The sequence below is a fragment of the Argentina silus genome (assembly GCF_951799395.1).
Source record: "Argentina silus genome assembly, chromosome: Y".
In the NCBI taxonomy this organism is placed as follows: Eukaryota; Metazoa; Chordata; class Actinopteri; order Argentiniformes; family Argentinidae; genus Argentina; species Argentina silus.
The window spans coordinates 29,984,525-30,006,346 of NC_139654.1; positions in this window are offsets into that span (position 1 = coordinate 29,984,525).

Consider the following 21,822-nt stretch of genomic DNA (forward strand, 5'->3'; position numbering starts at 1 on the left):
ATATGTTTCAATTGTGCTGTGATGTCTCTTACAGCCTGCACAGATATTAAGCTACAAATGAATCTTTTTGCTCAGAGTATGATTATGTTGATTAATGATTCACCCAATCCTCCCCTGTCACCTAATAGTGCTTTTTGTAAGGTTATTTGTAGATGAATATTGTTTTTTGCCAGCCATTCGGTGAGCCCCATATGGTGAGCATTATCACACATACAGACACACACACACAAATCAACCAATAAAAGCTGTAAACAAGGCTGGACATTTGGAACAACTGTACTGTCTTTTAAATATATGCGGCTGTGGGGGGACATGCAGCGTTCGGCCTGTAGAGGGAGCTACAGGACCGTGGCCAGGGTGACGGGGGCGAGGCTTTGTTGCACGCCTGGTGCGAATGAAGCCTCGTTTAACGAATGGTTTAAGATGTGTGTTCCTCTGCTTTCAGGAAAACCCGAGAGAAGGTCGACTGAAAAGTCGACGAGGGGTTTGGAGGGCTGGAAAGCCAGAGTCTCAGAAGATAAATAACAATTAATAATCTGAATAAACGGGACCATTCCCTTATCACAACACTGCGTCCGCCTCTGTGCACAACGGATCCCGTTACAGTCATGTTTCCTTCATGTTTCCATCCAAGTGTTGAATGGAAAATAGCACTTTGGCTGTATTCCTTGTACTACCCCTGCACATTTTGCACACTTGCACTTTTTGTACTTGGTTTGAATTTCCATTTCTCTGAACTCTGTGATTTATTGTGTTGATGTTGTTGTGATGTTGTCCTTTTTGTATTCTGTCTTTGTGAACCCTGGCTGCAAAATTAATTTCCCCTAGGGGATAATAAAGAAACCTTGAACCTTGAAACAACCCCCCTCAACGGGAATGGCCACACACACACTGCTGCTCAAAGTGAAGAATGTCTTCTTTCGTGGAACAAAACAGGAGTGCCTCATTCAGATGGGCAGTCTGGCCAACCTCTCCTGCCCTCACCCCCACCCCTCTCTATGTGCCCCCTAAGTGCCTCCCTATCAATGGAGATGTAAATACTGTAAGTTCAAGACAGTTGCAGACCTTTGTCTGGTGGTCCGCTCTGGAGAGGCATCTCAAGGGTCTCTCTTTGTTCCCCTCACCTCTTTTCTCATACCCCTTTCTGTCCAGAAGGATAGAGAGAGTGAGATTTATCTGCCTTTCAGGCCCTGCATCTATGAAGAGCAGCTTGTTTTTGTCTTTGCTCCATGCAGTTGAGAGAGAGAATGTGTGTGTGCGTGTGAGTGTGTGCATGTGTCGACACCACCAGGAGTAATATCAATATGTTGTTGTTATATGTTCCCTCAATAATGTTCCCTCAATATTTGTGACCATGTACTTAAGAAATTCCGCTAATATGCCTGGTGTACAACTAATCTGAGGTACAAAAAGGAATACTGGTAATATGTCTTGATAATGCCTTGTTTAAGACATACTAAAGCTCACTGTGACTCGAAGAGGAGAATACCAAAATGAGGGCATTTTGTTGTCCCGGTGGGGCCTACGGACTCTGACCCAGTCTGAGACGGTGATGTCCGGCACCTTGGCTCGTTTGGACTGGTCAAAGCGCTGCTTCATCCGCCCCTGCTGACGGGTGACTGAGGCTCTGTGTGATGGAGATCAGTCCATCACGGGTTGGGTGTGTTTGTGTGCAGGGGTATATGTTGTGTTTAGGTGCTTGTGCAACGCAGGGGAGGACTCATGGGTCTGCGGTTGTTGGGCAGTCATGAGGGGCGGTTCTGCATAGAATAAAAGGTATGAGTACGTGGCTAACATATTGGTACTCACAGCTGTAAATAACATTAACTATAAATAACATTGTTGAGTTATTGTGAAACATTGGTATTTTACATTGTATATGGGAGATGAATGAAATGTAGAATGTGTGTATGTAGTGATGGCAGTTTGACACTGAAGCTTTGATACATGCTTCAAACACTGACCAACAATTTTATCGAAGCACTGCTTCGAAGCTTGCTTTGGTGCGAAAAAAATCACGTGACATATGACGTCCGAAGCAGCAACTGCTTCGTTGCCTGAATGAATCACCTGACTGGTTCGCGGTCCAATCAGGTGATTCACTGGCACTGCCTCGTCTCGATTCTGACAGGTGAAAGGTTGCGACAGTTTTGAATTTGAGTGCCTCAACACTTTATAACCGCTCTAAACAATGCACAATTTGTGGATTGTCGTAGTAGGTGCGTTGTTGCTGTTGAGTTGTTGGTATTGCGTTTGTATTCTCTGAGTGTTCCCCATCCCACATAATCACCCCCTGCCATAGTTACACAAACACACCCAACCTATGCCATATTTTCCCCAGCACTCTCTCCTCAATAACACAATACACACATTCATCAATCTTTATTTGTAAATAGAACATGATATTCAGTCTTACTGTGTGTGTGCATCAAAGAATTTCATCAAAGCAAAGATGCTGTAGCGAACGGCGTGGTAGAGCAGCTTGCCTTAAGCGGGTATCGAACTCGCAATCTTTCGCTTACAAACCGGCCGCGCTAGCCACAACACCAAGAGCGGTAACTCCCTTGGCGGAATTGCTAACGGGCCTTTCACAGGGTCGTTACAATACTTTAAATCCAAGGTTGATCAAAGCAAAGATGCTTCAGAACAAAAGATCTTTTCTACAAAAGTAAAGTAGTTTCTCCAACACTGCTCATTGAGGTGTGTGTGTTCGTGCGTGCGTGCGTGCGTGTAATTAAAAGCCTCCTGTCCACCAACTAGCCTGCCTAATTTGACTGCAGCCTTGCACTTCGCCAGGAGAGGTCACTGTAACTGAAGCTTCGAGTAATGAACCCATTTTCGAAACAATTGGCACAAGTGGTTCAGTGCTTCACAAAAGCTTCATTTGCCCATCACTATGTGTATGTACTCACCCGTTTGTGATTGCAGTTCCTGGTTCACCGGCAAAAGGAGTCCTCAAGCCACAGGGACAGTCTATATAGTTCCGGAAGCTCCCATTGTTAATTGAACGGGGGGGATGGGATTTGTGGCTGGAGAATATACTGTGTCCTTTGCACTTACCATAGCCTAACAGTGATTGTTTGTTTTTACCTACTTGTGATACTTGGTTATGTGTAAAAATAGATGTTAGATTATGTAGTTTGGTTTGTGTACATTGTGGAGCTCCCCTCTTACTTGGTTTGTCCTATGTTAATCATGTCACCTGGGAGGGTATTTAAGTGTGGGCTGTTGTGGCCATTGGGAGGTTGGTTTTGTGAGATCTGTACCAATAAAATGCCCCACAAAGGTTGTCTGGCTCCTCACTAAAACTCCATCCATGCTAAAGCTTACACTCTGACCGCAGGGGAGGGCGCCGGGTGTGTGAAGGGGCGAAGCCTGCAAAGGGGCAGGTTGAGCTCCCGGGCCAGCATGAGAGAGGCTGGAGAGGTTGCCCGTGGTCAAGTGCTGCGTGGCTCTATAGTGCAGCAGAGTGTGGCGGATGGCCTGTTTGAAGGAGCACCCTTGGGCCAGATGTACTCTGAGGCCATTTTTCAATGACTGGTGGAAGCGTTCTACTCCACCGTTGGCCTGGGGATGATAATAGGCAGTGCGGACATGACGGATGCCCTTGCGCTCCAGGTAGGAGGTGAACTCTGCAGAGACCAGTTGAGGACCATTGTCAGTCGTGATGGTCTTCGGTAGACCCCAGCGGGAAAAGAGAGAGTCCAGGAAGTCAATAACGACCTGAGAGGTCACGGAGCCGGTAGTGCTGAGCTCTGGCCACTTCAAGTGCAGGTCGTGGGCAACCACCAAGAAGCGTTGGTGGTGGGGGACTCCGTGGATCTCACCACAGATGTCCAGCTGCAAGTGCTCCCAGGGCTGGGAGGGCCAGGCAAGAGGTTGCAGGAGTGGGGGACCCTGGTGTTCAGTCTTGCCACTCACAAGGCAGGCAGAGCAGTCCTTGACCAGGGTCTCAATGTCTCTGTCTATCCCTGGCCACCATATCAGGTCTTAGCAACGCTGTTTCAGCTTCACTATGCCCAGATGACCCTTGTGCGCCATAGTCAAAACACGCGCACGGAGAGCACTAGGGACCACAGTGCAAAGCCTGTGTGCAACACAGGTGTCATTCCAGCAGAAGAGCTCCTGTTTGACTCGGGAGAATGCAACCAGTTCCTCTGGCACCTTGTGAGGCCAGCCGTTCTGAATGTAGGTGCAGAGTTGGTAGAGAACAGTGTCCTGTTCGGAGGCCTCCTTGAGCTCCTGCAGAGACACAGTGGCTTGGAGGGGTGTGTGTAGCATTTGAATAATATCCTGTTCCACACAGTCCAAGCCCGTGTGTGGGGCTGGAGCAGAGACGGAGCGAGAGAGGAGGTCAGCTACAACGTTTTCTTTGCCTGGGGTGAACTGCAGGCTGTAGTTGTACTGACTTGGTCAGACCAACGGTGTAGCCTCAGTGGTGTATGGCCGATGTGGACAGCAGGGCTGTCAGTGCCTGGTGGTCTGTCCTCAGGGTGAAGGAGCAGCCATACAGGTACAGGTGCACGCTAGCGCCTCACGCTCACCCACCAAATAGCGCCGCTCATTCGGGTTGAGGGCGCGGGAGGTGAAGGCGACGGGCTTCTCAATGCCGTTCTGCATCTGTGACAGCACAGCCCCTGTTGCTGTGGCGGACGTGTCACAGGTGACGAGGGTGGGGCTGGAGATGTTGAAGTGAGCCAGCACTGGAGATGATGTAAGCTGAGCTTTGATGGCACGCACAGCCTCAGTGCATGCCTCAGACCACACCCATGACTCGTCCTTATGCAGCAGCTGGCGCAGTGGGGCTGTGGTGGCAGAGTACTGAGGCAGAAACTTCTGGTAATAGCCCGTCATGCGCAGGAAGGAAGCAACCTGAGCGGCTGAGCTGGGTTCGGGGATGGCCTGGATGGCGTCCACGTTGGATTGAAGTGGAGATATGCCACCTGCTGACAGCCGGAACCTCACATATTCAATGGCTGGCACAGCAAGGGCACACTTGTCACCTCTGAGAGTGAGCTTGTGCTTGACTAGGGCTGCGAAAACCCTGTTGAGTCTCTCATTGTGGATGTCAGTGGTGGACCCATGCACGACCACATCGTCAAGGTAAATGGCCGTGCCCGGTATGCCAGACAGCACAGAGACCATCACCTTCTGGAAGCAGCTGGGGGCGGAGCTGAGGCCAAAGGGCATCCGGGTGTAGCGGAACACTCCTGCATGTGTAACAAAGGCTGTGAGGTTTCTGCTGCTGGGGTGGAGATGCACCTGTAGATATCCCTGTTTGAGGTCCAGCTTGGAGAACACAGTAGAGCCGTAGAACTGAGCTGTAAGCTCTTCTGAGGTGGGAAGTGGATATTTGTCAGGGATTACAGCCTTATTCACTGCACGCAGATCCACACAGACACGCAGGGCACCAGACTTCTTCTTAGCCACCACCAGGTTCGAGACCCAAGGTGAAGCATCCACTGGCTCAGTGATACCAGCTTCCAGCAGCTGCTGTAGCTCGGCCGAGACCCCATCACGGAGAGCCAGCGGGATGTGATGCAGTGGCTGGATGACGGGGGTAATGGAAGGGTCGAGAAGCGGTTGGTGGGTGAAGGCAGAAAGACAGCCCAGCCCTTCGAACAGTGTTGGCCATTTTTGCTGCTATGGCATGCCGAAAGTCAGGATCACAGATCTCCCCATGTCCAAGAGGGAGAATCCCAGAGCGGTGAAGAGGTCAAGGCTCATCAGGTTGGCCCCACGGCGGGCAACATGAAAGACAAAGTTGGGCAGGACCTTAGTTCCGTAGCGAACAGTCACTTGTAATGAGCCAACCAGATCAATTCTGGAGTCACCATAACCACAGAGGGCAGAAGAGGGCGCGGACAGTGGCAGTGAACTGAAAAATTGCCTGGAAGTGTCAACATTCAGGAGAGACACACTGGCACCTGTGTCCAACAGCAGGGGAATGCACACATCACTGAGGTTAACTGTGCATGATTTGAATGCCACTGGCCCTGAGTTCACATGGTAAATAATTGCTGGTACAGACTGGGAGGCATAGCCTTCGGACCCCAGAACAGAATGACAGACGTTGGCAAAGTGGTTTTGCTTACCGCAGTTACGGCACATCTGGCCGCGGGCTGGACAGTTCTGTGCTCTGGTGGTGTGAGACCGAGATCCGCAGTTACCGTAGGGCTGTTGTGTGCATGGCCGAGAGCGCTGCTGCCGTGCCGGGGTCCATTGCGTCATTCTGGCTGGGAGGCAGCGTACAGTGAGAGAGATCAGAGGTGGCTCCTTGGCTGGATGTGGGCACTTGTTGCTTAGCTAGTGTGGCCGGACACTCAGCTGCACTCTCCACTTGAAATGCGATGGTAATTGCTCTGGACAGCAGTAGATCGTCAGACTCAAGTAAGAGTGTCTCACGCACTTTGATGTTGTTGGTGCGTTCGATTAATTGGTCACGGATCATCTCTTCCTGAAGCGTGCCAAACTTGCATGAGCTAGCTGGCCCCCTCAAGTTAGCGACGTACTGGTGCACAGACTCGCCGGGAAGATGATGTCGCTGTCTGAACACAAATCGCCGTAGGAGAGCACTCTGTGGGGGGGCAAAGTGGGTGTTCAAAAGACCTACAGCTGCGTCAAAAGTGGTGTCGGTGGTGTTCCCTAACGTCCCACACACGCTGACCCTCCACTCCCAAGCAGTGTTGCAACACGTCGGTTAGCCCCGAAGCTATGACGTAAGTTTTGAAGGACTGTAGCCAGCGAGTCCAAGGTATCACCTGGCAATGCAAGGAAGGAGGGAGGTGGTGGGAGAAAATTATCAGCCATCCTAGTCGCCAAATATTGTGTCTGTAATAATCACCACGGGACACAGTCGTAGCATCAACTCAACGTGCGTTTACTTTTTCTAGCTACTCTCAGAACAGAGCAATACATCACATATCATCACTCAGGCATCACACAACAATCGCAGCACAATCGAACACTGCTATTCGAACTCTGATGCATCACTGCTAACCCAGTGTGCAGACATAACAGAGGGCGCACAGGGTCCAAAGCGATGCCATAGATTTTAGATGTAATGATCAGTGTCATTAGCAGCATTATCCCTATCAATTGTGCAATCCATAGTTAGGGAGGTGGGTCATCCCAATCAAATTGCTCCACACACACACACAGGGGGAATGAATACAGAGCAGGGGTGTTTGGAGACGAGAGTGGGCAAAGGGACACTAATACATTTGGGATTGAGTGAGTGGTGAAGCCTGTTCTCCAGTCTAAGTAAGTTAGTTTACTCTTGTTTAAAGTCATTGTGCTGTTGGTAGCTTGTGTATTTTGCTGTGGCTATCCTGCCTTAAGCTCAGGAACCTAGTTTCTATTGGAAGCCATCTGTTTGAAGTCAATTGCTGTGAAGTGCTGTCAATCTCCAGTGGGAGGGCCTGACACTGTCCTGCAAGGTATTTAACTCCTGCTCACCTTGGACCAGGACTAATACATTCGGGATTGAGTGAGTGGAGAAACCTGTCTGGTCGTTAACTGATCGTCAGGTGGGAGGGGCTGCTACCCTGCTAGTCATCAGCAATCACAGAATCTGCATTTATATTGTGACGATCGCAGAGCGACAGCCTCCTGACACGAAGACGCTTGACACAAAGACGAAGGAGTCAATCTGTGGACTCCATCGAGGAAGGCCAGACTACAAAGAATTTTATTCTACTAGTTTGTTTTTCCATTACTCTGAGTATACTGAGTGCTACTGTGACGGTCGCAGCTACACTCCTCCCGGGTCTGTGTTTGTTGTTGTGTGTGTTCTGTGTTTGTTTCCTGAATGTTGTGCAGCAGGCTCCATATGGTCCATGGTCCGAAGGCTCCGCCCACTTCCTGGTTGATCAATCCAAGCCACATGGACTATAAAAGCCTACTGAGTCACTGTTCTGGAGCGGTGCTAGCTCACCACCCTTGTGTGTATTGTTCGATCTTGTTTAGAGTATTAGTGATTATCCATTTAGGGATACTGGTTGCTGTGTGTGTGAGTGTGATTTTGAGGAGGTTTAGCTTGAGGAACAGGTAACAGTATTTTCACTTTATTATTATTAGTCACTGATTTACACAACTTCACCTTGTCACGTAGTTTATTAATGTTTAGAAACACTAGGGCTAGGGGCGACTGTGGGTTTATGTACTTTTCTTTGAGATTGTTGTTTTGTTAGTGAGGTTTTGGTTTATTGGTGTTTACTTTTATTTTAGCTCAGATAGGAGCAGGGACTCACTCTTTTTGGAGTCCAGTTTTCTGTTGTGATTATTGTTTATTTGTTTCTTTGATTTCCCCTGCGCCCATAGGGAATTTGCCTCCTTTTGTTGTAGTTTTGGGGATTAACCCTGTTAATAAATAACTTTAATAATTACCCACACCATCGGGTTTATGTTGCTTCTCTTTTCCCTAACGAGCTAGGGTCGTAACAGCTACCTACATCTTGTAACCCTCTATCTCTATACCGGCAAATATCACAATGTGCTTCCTCCCCATTCCTGTTATTTCATCCCTCAGGAGGACACATAGACGCCACACCCCCACTCACAACCCATCTAATCTAGTCTACCCACCATGATCTCACTGTCGTGGGAGGACTTTGGAACTGCCAGTCAGCGGTCCAGAAAGCAGAGGCTATCTCAGCCTATGCCTGCTTCATGTCCCTCCACTTCCTTGCTCTCACAGAGACATGGATTACACCGGATAACACAGCTACTCCGGCAGCCCTCTCTGATGCCTACTCCTTTTCTCATTCCCCTAGACTCTCTGGTCAAGGGGGAGGAACAGGACTCCTCATCTCACCTAAGTGGTCACATAATGTCCTTCCCCTGTCACACCTGTCCATATCCACCTTCGAACTCCATGCTGTTTCTCTCACCTCCCCTGTCAAACTTCACATTGTCGTTATCTATCGTCCACCGGGTCAGCTTGGCCACTTCTTAGATGAGATGGATGTCCTTCTCAGCTTCTTCACTGAGGACAGCACACCGCTCACACTACTGGATGGCTTCAACATCCAGTCAGAGAAGCTTCACTCGTCTGGAGCACTTGACCTTCTCTCCTCCTTTGGCCTTACCCTGTCACACTCTCCTCCGACTCATAAGGCGGGCAATCAGCTCGACCTTGTCTTCACCAGATCCTCCCATACCTCCAACCTTACTGTTACCCCTCTTCCGGTTTTTGATCATCATTTTATATCCTTCTCCCTTCCTCTCAAATCCTTCCCCTCCCAGTCAGTCTCTACCACACTGTATCCTCTCGTCGCAACCTGCGCACCCTCTCACTCACCACTCTCTCTTCCTCTGTCTTATCCGCCCTACCCTCTGTTGAATCCTTCTCTCTTCTATCCACTGATGCAGCCTCCTCCACCCTCCTGTCCACAGACCTCAAGGCCGGCACGATCCTCTCCACACGCTCCCTGGCTGTCAGAAACCCGGCAAGCTTGTAGAATAGGGCTCCGGGCACCTGAGAGGAAATGGAGAAAAACTGGCCTCCCTGATGACCTCGACCCTTATCTCTCTCTCCTCCTCAACTACACCTCATCTGCATCAGCTGCCAAAGTTTCTTACTACCATTCCAAGATTCAATCCTCTGCCTCCGACCCAAGGAAATTGTTCTCCACATTTCTCACCCGTCAACCTACCTCCTCCCCCCTCCTCCCTCTCTGCGGATGACTTTGTCACGTACTTTGAAAAGAAGGTTGATGACATTAGCAGCTCTTTCCCTCGACCTCTCACCAACACTGCTACCTCTCCTCCCAAACCCACTGTGCTACACCTGGTCTCTGGTTTATCAGATTTTCCCCCTTTCTCCAATCCATCTCCAACGACCTCCTTCCGTTCCTTACCACCTTAATCAATTCCTCTCTATCCACAGGATCTGTCAAGCCTCTTCTCAAAAAAAGAACTCTTGACCCGTCTGCTGTCCATAACTACAGACTGGTATCCCTTCTCTCCTTCTTATCTAAAACCCTTGAACGTGCTGTCTCTAACCAACTGTCTCACTACCTCTTTCAGAACAACCTCCTTGACCCTCACCAATTTCACAAAAAACTGGGCACTCTACTGAGACTACTCTCCTTGCTGTCCCTCCACTCTGCTTGAGCTTCCTCCCTCTCCTCTGTTCTCATTCTTCTGGACCTGTCCGCTGCAAACCGATCCTTCTCTCCACCCTCTCAGAATTGGGCATCTCTGGCTCTGCACTCTGCTGGTTTGCATCCTACCTGGCCAATCGCTCTAACCAGGTGACGTGGAGAGGAGCGCTGTCCTCTCCACAAGCCCTCACCACTGGGGTCCCCCAAGGCTCTGTCCTAGGGCCCTTACTGTTCTCCCTCTAAACCAAATCTCTTGGCTCTATAATTTCCTCACATGGTTTCTCCTACCACAGCTACGCAGATGACACTCAACTCTTTCTCTCTTTCGCCCCTTCTGACTCACAGGTGGCAACGCGTGTCTTGCAGACATCTCTGCTTGGATGTCAGCCCACCATCTCAAGCTCAACCTAAACAAGACTGAGCTGCTCTTCCTCCCAGGGAAAGCCTGCCCTCTCCAAGACTTCATCACAGTAGAGAACTCTACTGTGACCTCCTCCCATATCGCCAAGAACCTTGGGGTGATCCTTGACAACCACTTATCCTGTGTGGCAAACATCACAACGACAGCACGCTCCTGTAGATTCTTCCTCTACAACATCAGAAGGATACGTCCATTCCTCACCAGAGAAGCAGCACAACTTTTGGTCCAAACACTTGTGATCTCTCGCCTTGACTACTGCAACGCACTCTTGGCTGGGCTCCCCGCCTCCACCATCAGGCCTCTGCAGCTCATCCAGAACGCTGCCGCCCGTCTGGTGTTCAATCTCCCCAAATTCTCCCATGTCACTCCCCTCCTCTGCACCCTTCACTGGCTCCCAGTAGCAGCTCACATCAGATTCAAGACCCTGGTGCTCGCCTACCATCACTCCGCTCTTCCACTGTCTGGCACCTCTACGTGGGTGCAGCAGTTGCACTACTCGGTCACGGCTTTTCACTGTCCTGGCGCCCCGCTGGTGGAATGAGCTTCCCACTGCTGTCAGGACTGCAGAGTCACTACCAATCTTCCGCCGTAGATTTAAGACCCATCTCTTCAGGCTACATCTTAACGGTCCCTCCTAAAGACCTCTTCACCCCCACTACCATCCTATACAAGTTTCTCTCCTGTTAAAAAAAAATAAAAAAAAATTCCTTCTTCTCGCATTGTGACTGCCTATGGCCCCTGGTCTGAGCATTGATTACTTCATCTTATGATGACTGATGGATAGATGATTCACTTACTTAAACAAATGTATTTGTTGTAAGTCGCTTTGGATAAAGGCCATACATGTAAATGGGACATGCTGGCATAATGTATTTACTCATAACTGTTTATTATTGATTGATCAAGAAGGCTCACCAGCGTCTCTTCTTCCTGAGGAGACTAAAGAAGGTCCATCTGTCTCCTCAGATCCTGGTGAACTGCCCAACGCTTCACCGGTTCCTCACTCCCCTCCATTGAGGCTGTCCAGGGCAAGCGAAGGACAGTTCTCACCCCAACCACAGACTATTCACCCCACTCCCCTCCAGGAGGCGCAACAGGTCTCTCCGTACCCGAACCAGCAGGTTCAGAGGAAGCTTCTTCCCTGCGGCTGTCACCCTACTGAACTCCAACTCTGCACCTAGGTTACAACCTACCAACTAACCCCTACACCCCCCCCCGGACAATTGTACTACTCTTCCTTATAGCATTCCTATAAACTGTACATACTGTATTTTCACTTATACACACTGCTCTTATACTATATACTACTGCTCTTCTGTACATATCTGTCTATACTGTTCATAATGCACATACCCTTATTTTTTACTAATCTTATAATGCTACTGTTAATACACTGCACATATCTGTTTATACTGTTCATACTGCATTCCATATTTATTCTGCTTATCTACTACGCTTATAATGTTACTGTTAATACATTTACTGCTTATACTGTTCATACTGCATTCTATATTTATTCTGCTTATAATGCACTACCTGTATATATTGTTCACATTGCACTTTTCTGCTTTTTTTGCACTTCTGGTTAGACGCTAACTGCATTTCGTTGTCTCTGTACTTATACTCTGCACAATGACAAAGTTGAAGCTAATCTAATCTAATCTTATTGTTGCATCCCCTGGGTAGCACTTGATGGAAATGGTAATGTTTGCAAGGGAAGGTGATAGATTGAAATTAGCTTTTCGGATTTTGAGCCGCTGTGTTCCAGCTGTTTTACAGAGTTTTTACATTTTGTGAAAAATATTAATATTCATACCATGAATTATGTTTTTTTGCACTCATGTACCAAATACATGAATTCAAATAAGTAATGCTGTAGTGATCCTGGCCTATATGAGCCTGTTGGCCTGGGTATGGAGGGTTCACTCAGTTGTGGTCAGAAGTTTACATACACTTGTAAAGAACATGTATGTCATGGCAGTCTTGAGTTTCCAATCATTTCTACAACTCTTATTTTTCTGTGATGGATTGATTGGAGCACATACTTCTTTGTCACAAAAAACATTCATGAAGTTTGGTTCTTTTATGAATTTATTATGGGTCTTCTGAAAATGTGACAAAATCTGCTGGGTCAAAAATATACATCAATTTTGGTGATGTAGAAAGTTGTGTCAATCAAATTTGCTTTGTGGCATGGCCTCCTAACTTCTTATGAGTGATTATGATTGACTACAGCTGGTGACTTATTTCAACCTATTTAACCCTCGTATTGTCTTCACTTTTTGGACCCTTTGGAAGTCTTCGGGTCAAATTGACCCGGGACATTATTGGGGCTTTAAAAGCAATACAAAAATACAAATTTCCATTCAAAACTCTTTAACATATATTGTCTTTATCTCAATTCCAAACAATATAGATAACATGTATGATTAATATTTGCAATTAATCTCTGCTAGATCATATTTAACAGTGGAAGTGTAATTCGTTTTTTGTGATAAAGTTATAATTTATGTAAAAAATCTGCTATAATAAGGACTTGGGTGGAATGCTTATCTCTGAAAAGTTGAAATGAAACAATGTTTTCATTGATGTTTATTATTTTTCAGGAGATATTCTCATTTGATTTTCATCTTTATCTTATTATAATCAAAGCTGTGAAAAGCAAATACAGGTGATGAACGACAATAGAAACACGAGAACCAAACTTAGATCGATTTAGTCACTGGATATAAAATACATCTCTCAAAAATGTCTCCAAAATAATTTGAGATGATTTACAATAAATAGAAACACAAAACATGAACGAAATGCTTTATTCACTGTCAATGAAATACAGTACACTGAAAAATACATCTTTCAAGCAATTCTGAAATAATATTGGATACATACAATTTGAGAGTATGTGTACTACAGACTTTTAGCAGTTTCTGCATGTGGTTTGTGTCTTTGAGTCCTTTGAGGGTTCACACACCTCGCTGTGCTTCCTCTTGTTGCCACCAGCTGCAATCTAGAATAATGAAAATACTTTATTAGTTCAGGATTTTTTTCCCACCACATCTTCTAATAGTCAATTTCAATTTGACCCACATACATACAGAGATACTCAGAAACATACACACACACACACAGATACATGCACACATAAACAACAACAACAACAACAGGACACTTACTTCAGGCACTGGAGGTTGTGGTTGTGTGGGTCGTGCAGGTGGGACAGCAGGAGCCTCCTCCACCCTCCTCACTATGGCTAGAGAAGCTGGGTTCCTGGGCACATGTTGTCTCCTCTGTATGTGCGGTGTCACCAGTGCTCATAAGCATCACATTTTTGCCCTTTTTGGGTATGTAGGATACCAGGGCCATGTTGGCCGTAAACACAAAGTGGGAGGAATGGACTGGCCTGTTCTTTACAGTTAGAAGCTGAGGTGGGAGCTCTGTCTTATTTTTTCTGACTGTTCCACCCATTGTCAGCTTTCTTTTGAGAAGTTCCTGTCCCGGGCTGTACGATGTGAAAAAATTATCCCAAGTGATGTTGTGGCCACTGAGGCCCTGTGACATATCCAGTACCACCCGTGTTCCCTGGTGTCTCTCAGGGTCTCCTCCCTCTGGCTTCCCAGAATGTTTTGTAACAACATTGTGCAGATTCTGTGTGTGTGTGTGTGTGTGTGTTTGTATGTGTGTGAGTGAGTGTGTGTGTGCATGTTTCTGTGAGTCTGTGTGTCTCTGTGTATATGCGGGTCAAATTGACCCGAAGACCTTGTGAAGGACATAAATGTGTAGGGGGGGTGTAGCATGTGCACTCAATGATTTTTTTTTCTTTGACATGTTCTTCACAGTAAATAAGCCAAGGCCATGGAGTTTCAGGTTGAAAAAATGTTTCCTTGTATATTTTTTCTTCAATTAAAAATTTAAAACGGGTCAATTTGACCCGAAGACCACACAAGGGTTAAATAGGGCTCATTTGATACACTCATTACACTCAGCCAAAAACACTACAATGGGAAAGTCTAAGGAGCTCAGCACGGATCTGAAAAAGCGCATCATTGACTTGAATAAGTCACTTGGAGCCATTTCAAAGCAGCTACAGGTCCCAAGATCAACTGTGCAAACAATTGTTTGTAAGTATAAAATGCATGGCACAGTTGTGTCACTGCCACGATCAGGAAGAAAACGCAAGCTATCCCCTGCTGCTGAGAGAAAATTAATCAGGATGGTCAAGAGTCAACAAGAACCACCAAAAAGCAGGTCTGCCATGACTTAGAAGCTGCTGGAACACAGGTGTCAGTGTCCACAGTCAAGCGTGTTTTACATCGCCATGGGCTGAGAGGCTGCCGTGCAAGAAGGAAGCCGTTGCTCCAGAAGCGGCACCTTAAGGCTCGACTGAAGTTTGCTGCTGATCACATGGACAAAGAAAAGGCCTTCTGGAGGAAAGTTCTGTGGTCAGACGAAACAAAAATTGAGCTATTTGGCCACAATGACCAGAAATATGTTTGGAAGAGAGAAGGTGAGGCCTTTCACCCCAAGAACACCATACCTACCGTCAAGCATGGTGGTGGTAGTATTATGCTCTGGGCCTGTTTTGCTGCCAGTGGAACTGGTGCTTTACAGAAAGTAAATGGAATAATGAAGAAGGAGGATTACCTCCAAATTCTTCAGGAAAACCTAAAATTATCAGCCAGAAGGTTGGGTCTTGGACGTAGTTGGGTGTTCCAACAGGACAATGACCCCAAACACACATCAAACGTGGTAAAGGAATGGCTAAATCAGGCTAGAATTAAGGTCTTAGAATGGCCTTCACAAAGTCCTGACTTAAACCCCATCGAGAACATGTGGAGTGTGCTGAAGAAACAAGTCTGTGTCAGAAAGCCAACGAATTTAGTTGAACTGCACCGATTCTGTCGAGGAGTGGTCAAAGATTCAACCAGAAGCTTGCCAGAAGTTTATGGATGGCTACCAAAAGCGTCTAATTGAGGTGAAAATGGCCAAGGGACATTTAACCAAATATTAGCATTGCTGTATGTATATTTATACCAGCAGAGTCACATTTTCAGATAATCATAATAAATTCATAAAAGAACCAAACTTCATGAATGTGTTTTGTGACTAAGAAGTATGTGCTCCAATCAATCCATCACAGAAAAATAAGAGTTGTAGAAATGATTGGAAACTCAAGACTGCCATGACATACATGTTCTTTACAAGTGTATGTAAACTTCTGACCACAACTGTATATGCGACTAAGTGGCCGAGAACGAGACTAACTTGAAACAACAAACAACGATCTGGCGAAGAGTGGATGGGAAGCCGGGGTTTAAATACAGGAGGTGATGAGCAGATGACCAACAGGTGAGCAGAATGAGCAGGTGGAGATGGTGAGTAGCAGAGAACCAGAGCCTGGCCACACCCACACACAACACACATAGAAAGACAAAGACAGATAGGAGAGAGGGAGGCGCTGGCACAGACTAGAAGAAAGTGGACGGCATGATACTACCAGCTCTATGTAACCTAGAGGGCAACCAGTGGGTCTGTCTGCTCTCGTCCATGTTTCCTGTAGAATAACAATGTCCGTATTTCCAATTTCCTTGGTGAAGTCTGGTTTTTCTGCTCTTTAGGATAAAAGCAGATGACCTCAGACCTTGGATATTCCAACATGAAATAGTAAAAGCTTTGTGCTCCATGAAGTGTTCAGTGTATTTTGTGTGGTAAGGCCTCTGCCATTAGGTGTGAGCAGAGCCTGCTGAGAATCTGGGCTTGGGCGTGTGTAGGAGTTGAGGTTTGGCCTGTTGTTCTGCTCACAGTGTAACCAGTCAGGCTAGTGAACCCAAATGCAGAACACAGAGAACGAAGGCAGATGATGGTTGAACCCAAATGATGGGTGTATTTATTGTAGAGGCAAGGGTGTGCTAGGAGGGAGCATGAGGGAGTTGGGGAGAACGGAGTAGCAGGGTGGAATGGCAAGCAGGGAAGAGGTGGCTCGGCAGGCAGAGTGGAAAGGCCAGGCAGGACAGGTAACAGGAGGCTGGAGTACTGCAGGAACAGAAAACAAGGTATGAATAAATATACTGACGGGACAGTATTTAGTTAGGCTGGAAGCACGATCTGAAGCTACGATCTGGCAGCGTGGTGAAGTCTGGACAAGGTCTTTATGGCAGGGCTAATGATGGGAAGATGACAGACAGCTGGTAACCTGACTCCCGCACACCTGACTCCACTTCTGCAAATCAGGGAGAGAGCGACTGCAGGCTAGATGGAAGTGGAGGGTGTAACACACTGCCTTGACACAAGTGTGGCTGTCATGTTGGGGTCCTTGCTGCAAAGATGGGGGGGGGCATGGTTGGGGCAGCAGGGGTGCAGGCATAATGTGGGGGGGCCTATATAGAATGTAGCCGGGGTTGGTTTGGGGGGTTATCAACTGGTTGGGATAGGATGGGAAATGTGGTGAAAACTTCTGATAACATCACGCAGTTGCTGCAGATTTGTAGGCTGCACATCCATGATGCGAATCTCTCATGTTCAAGAAACCAGTTTGAGATGATTTGAGCTTTGTGACATGGCGCGTTATCCTGCTGGAAGTAGCCATCAGAAGATGGGTACATTGTGGTCACAAAGGGATGGACATGGTCAGCAACAATACTCAGGTAGGCTGTGGCATTTAAAAGATGCTCAATTGGTACTAAGGTGCCCAAAGTGTGCAAAGAAAATATCCCCCACACCATTACACCACCACCACCAGCCTGAACCGTTGATACAAGGCAGGATGGATCAATGCTTTCATGTTGTTTAAGCCAAATTCTGCCCCTACCATCTGAATGTCGCACCAGATATCGAAACTCATCAGACCAGGCAACGTTTTTCCAATCTTCGATTGTCCAATTTTGGTGAGCTTGTGCGAACTGTAGCCTCAGTTTCCTGTTCTTAGCTGACAGGAGTGGCACCCGGTGTGGTCTTCTACTGCTGTAGCCCATCTGCTTCAAGGTTCGACGTGTTGTGCGTTCAGAGATGGTCTTCTGCATACCTTGGTTGTAACGAGTGGTTATTTGAGTTACTGATGCCTTTCTATCATCTCGAACCAGTCTGGCCATTCTCCTCTGGCATCAACAAGGCATTTTCGCCCAGAGAACTGCCACTCACTGGATATTTTCTCTTGTTCGGACCATTCTCTGTAAACCCTAGAGATGGTTGTGCGTGAAAATCCCAGTAGATCAGCAGTTTCTGAAATACTCAGACCAGCCTGTCTGGCACCAACAACCATGCCACATTCAAAGTCACGAAAGTCACCTTTCTTAGTCATTCTGATGCTCGGTTTGAACTTCAGCAGGTCGTCTTGACCATGTCTACATGCCTAAATGCATTGAGTTGCTGCCATGTGATTGACTGATTAGATATTTGCGTTACCGAGCAGTTGAACAGGTGTACCTAATAAAGTGGCCGGTGAGTGTAAGCTTCAGAGCTGTCAAGGGTGCAGCCGTGGCAGAGGCCGCTGTGGTCCTGGCTGGAACAGTGGGAGTAGACACTGCGGCCACTGGTGCCAGGCCGTCATGGCAGCCCGAGGTGGAGGTGAAGTGGCCGGCAACCCTGCAAGAGGAGAAAGCAGAGGGGCTGTTGTGGGAGAGAAATCATAGGGAGGGGAAGAGTGCTACTTGCAGGGAGTGGATTCGTAGGGAGTGAAATTGTAGGGAGGAGAGAGCGCGAACTGAAGGGAGGGAGAGTGCGGGGAAGGTGGGAGTTGGCAACTAAATCATAGACAGGGAAATCATAGGCAGCTAAATGGCTTATAAATACACAACATAATGCATCTAAAGTCCAGAGGCTGACCCCAAACAAAGTAAACAACATAATGCATATGATCCGACATTGACAGATGCATGACAGTGACCCAATAACAAATGTGGTGGAATGAATGAGAAGCCAGGCGAAATTATAACAGTAGGAGGCAACACAGGGTTAATGGTAGAAACGTGATGGGATCTGGAACCAGGGGCGGGGCCAGGCGTCAGCTGTGCAAGCCCAGGGTTGAGGAGGGGCTGGAAGCGCCGAGATGTGTGCAGGTGAAGATGCATCTGGAAGCCCTAGGAGGCCTGAACAGAGGATGAAGAGCTGGGCCTTGCGGCAGGAAGGGTGAAATTGGAAGCCCCTCACGCGGAGAAACATCTGCAGAATGGCCACAGGATCTCCTCCTCTTGAGATGGGAAGAGAGGGGGCTGATAGCCATAAAGGCACTGAAATGGCGACATACCTGTAGCTGAGGTGGACAGGGTATTATGGGCATACTCCACCCATGGGATCTGGGACGCCATGTCGAAGGGTTTGGCGGACACCATGCAGCGAAGGGTAGTCTCCAGCTTCTGGTTGGCCCTCTCCGCTTGGCCGTTGGTCTGGGGATAGAACCCGGAGGACAGGCTGATGTTAGCTCCGAGGGCGGAGCAGAAGGCTTTCCAGACAGCAGAGGTGAACTGGGGTTCGCGGTCCGAAACGATGTCAAAGGGTAGGCTGTGGAACCGGAACACCTCCTTCACGAGCAGGTCCGCTGTCTCCTTGGCGGATGGTAGCTTAGGCAGGGGCAGCGCATGGGCAAAATTACTGAATCGGTCCACTACCGTCAGAATGACCGTATTACCGTCGGAATTGGCAGACCGGAGACAAAGTCGAGACCCAGATGAGACCAAGGACGACGAGGTATGGGCAGAGGACCCAGCAAACCTGAACTGGACCGGGTGGAGGTCTTATTCTGGGCACAGACAGGACAGGCTGAGACAAAGGACTTGGTGTCCTCTGTCAGGGGCGTCAGGGACACCAAAATCATCTACGGAGGAAGGCCAGCGTTCGGGTTATACCAGGATGACAGGTAAGAGTGGAGGCGTGAGCCCATTGCAGCACACAAGACCTTACCATGCCAGGGACAAACAGACGAGGGCCGTTTCCGGGGTCGGGTTGGGTCTGCTGCGCGGTTCGTACTACCCCCTCAATCTCCTAGGTGATGGCCGTGACGACAGGTACTCCAAGTTCTTGTGGTCTGTCCAGACTAAGAAGGGTTGCTCCGCGCCCTCCAGCCAATGCCTCCATTCCTCCAGCGCCAGTTTCACCGCCAGAAGCTCACGGTTACCCACGTCATAGTTTCTCTCTGCCGGGGAGAGATGGTGAGACAGGAAGACACAAGGATGGAGCTTACCATCCTCAGAAGAATGCTGTGAGAGGACTGCCCCCACCCCGATGTCCGAGGCGTCTACCTCCACCACAAACTGCTGGGACGGATGGATAGGTGCCGAGGTTAACCGGGTCTTAAGCTCCAGGAAGGCAGCCTACGCCTCAGGAGACCACAGAAACTGTCTGGAGATGGAGGTGAGAGCTGTAAGAGGGACCGCCAAGCGGCTATAGTTACGGATGAACCTCCGATAAAAGTTGGCAAACCCAAGGAACCTCTGCAGTTGCTTACGGCTGTTGGGGCTGGGCCATTCAAGGACCGCACTTCTTCATCTTCACAAACAGGCGGTTCTCCAAGAGCCGTTGGAGGACCTGGCGGACGTGCTGGACATGGTCGGCGAGATCCTTGGAAAAAATCAAGATGTCATTCAAGTACACAAATACAAGATGATTTAACATGTCCCTGAGGACATCATTCACCAGGTTCTGGAAGACTGCTGTGGCGTTGGTGAGACCAAATGGCATCACTAGATACACGAAATGGCACAGGGAGGTGTTGAACCCCGTCTTCCATTCGTCTCCCTCCCGAATCCGGACCAGGTGCTAAGCGTTGCGGAGGTCGAGCTTAGTGAACACTGTGGCTCCCTGGAGTGAATCAAATGAGAGTTCATTAGGGGCAGCGGATACTTATTATTTACCATGATGTTATTGAGACCTCTGAAGTCAATGCACAGGTCTTGTCCTTCTTCTCCACAAAGAAGAACCCGGCGCCCATGGGTGAAGAGGAAGGACGGATGATGCCTGCAGCCACAGAGTCCTTGATGCAACTCTCCATAGCTTGCCGCTCAGGCTTAGAGAGGCTGTCGAGGCGGCTGCTGGGGAGGGGTGCTCCAGGCAGCAGTTCAATGGTGCAGTCATAAGGGCGGTGAGGTGGCAGAGATCGGGCTTGCTGCTTACTAAACACCATCTGAAGGTCGTGGTACTCAGGGGGAACCAGGGACAGGTCCGGGATCTCTGGCCTAGGAGCCTGGTTAGGAACAGACATGACAAGCGGGACTCCAACTGTCGATCCTGGCTGAGGCCTAGTTGATCAGGGGGTTATGTTTAACCAGCCAGGGATGTCCCATGTCGATGATGGGCACATACGGGGAACTAATAACAAAAAAGCTCACCTCCTCCTGGTGGTTACCGGACAACAGTAGATGGACAGGTGTCGTTGGCTGTAACTCTGGCGAGGAGCCTGCCATCCAGGGCGTTGGCCTCTTAACGGCTGATCCAGAAGTACAGTGGAAAGACCAAGCTGCTCCACCACCACAACATCCAAAAAACAATTAATGCAAGCAGTTCCGTGGACTGACCTTTCCAGGTGAGGGTGGCGTGCAGCTGGGTCCAGGGATGGGGAGACACAGGGAAGACAGCACGGCTTGTTAGGATCCTCTCCTCTCCTGACGAACCTGCTGGTTTAACGGGCGGAGTGGACAGGCGGCAAGGAAATGGCCGGGCTGGCCACAGTACAGACAGCTGTTACTGGCGAGGCGACGTCTGCGTTCTTCCTGACCGAGGCAAAAGCGGCTCAGGCCCCAGTGAGGACTCACGCCTCGGTTCTCGGGGTGCGTCCATCGACTGGGCTCGCTAGTTGGCTCTGGCAGCGGAGGAGTCGTCAGGGAAGTGATTCCCTCGCTCCTTTCTTCGCTCATGGAGGTGGTTATCAATACGAATTGCCAAGGCAACAAGTTCAGCAAGGTCTGAGGGTTCGGGATGCGACACTAGTTCATCTTTGATGGACTCACTCAGCCCACCGGAAAATGCAGCTTGAAGCGCCTCCTCATTCCACCCACTCTCAGCGGACAGCGTGCGAAATCCGATCGCATAATCCGCTACCCTCTGGAGTCCCTGACGGAGGGAAAGAAGGTGTCCCTCCTACGAACCGGATCGTGGAAGATCTTGCGCATCTCCGCCGTGAAAAGCTGGGTATCACGCGGTGAGGGGACCCTGTCTCTCCCACAACGCTGTCGCCCACTCCAGAGCGACTCCCCGGAGGAGACCGATGAGGAAGGATATCCTCGCTCGATCCGTGGAATAGGACAGGGGCTGCTGTTCGAAAACAAGGTCACACTGCATCAGGAAAGAACTTGATCCCAGCTTCCCGTC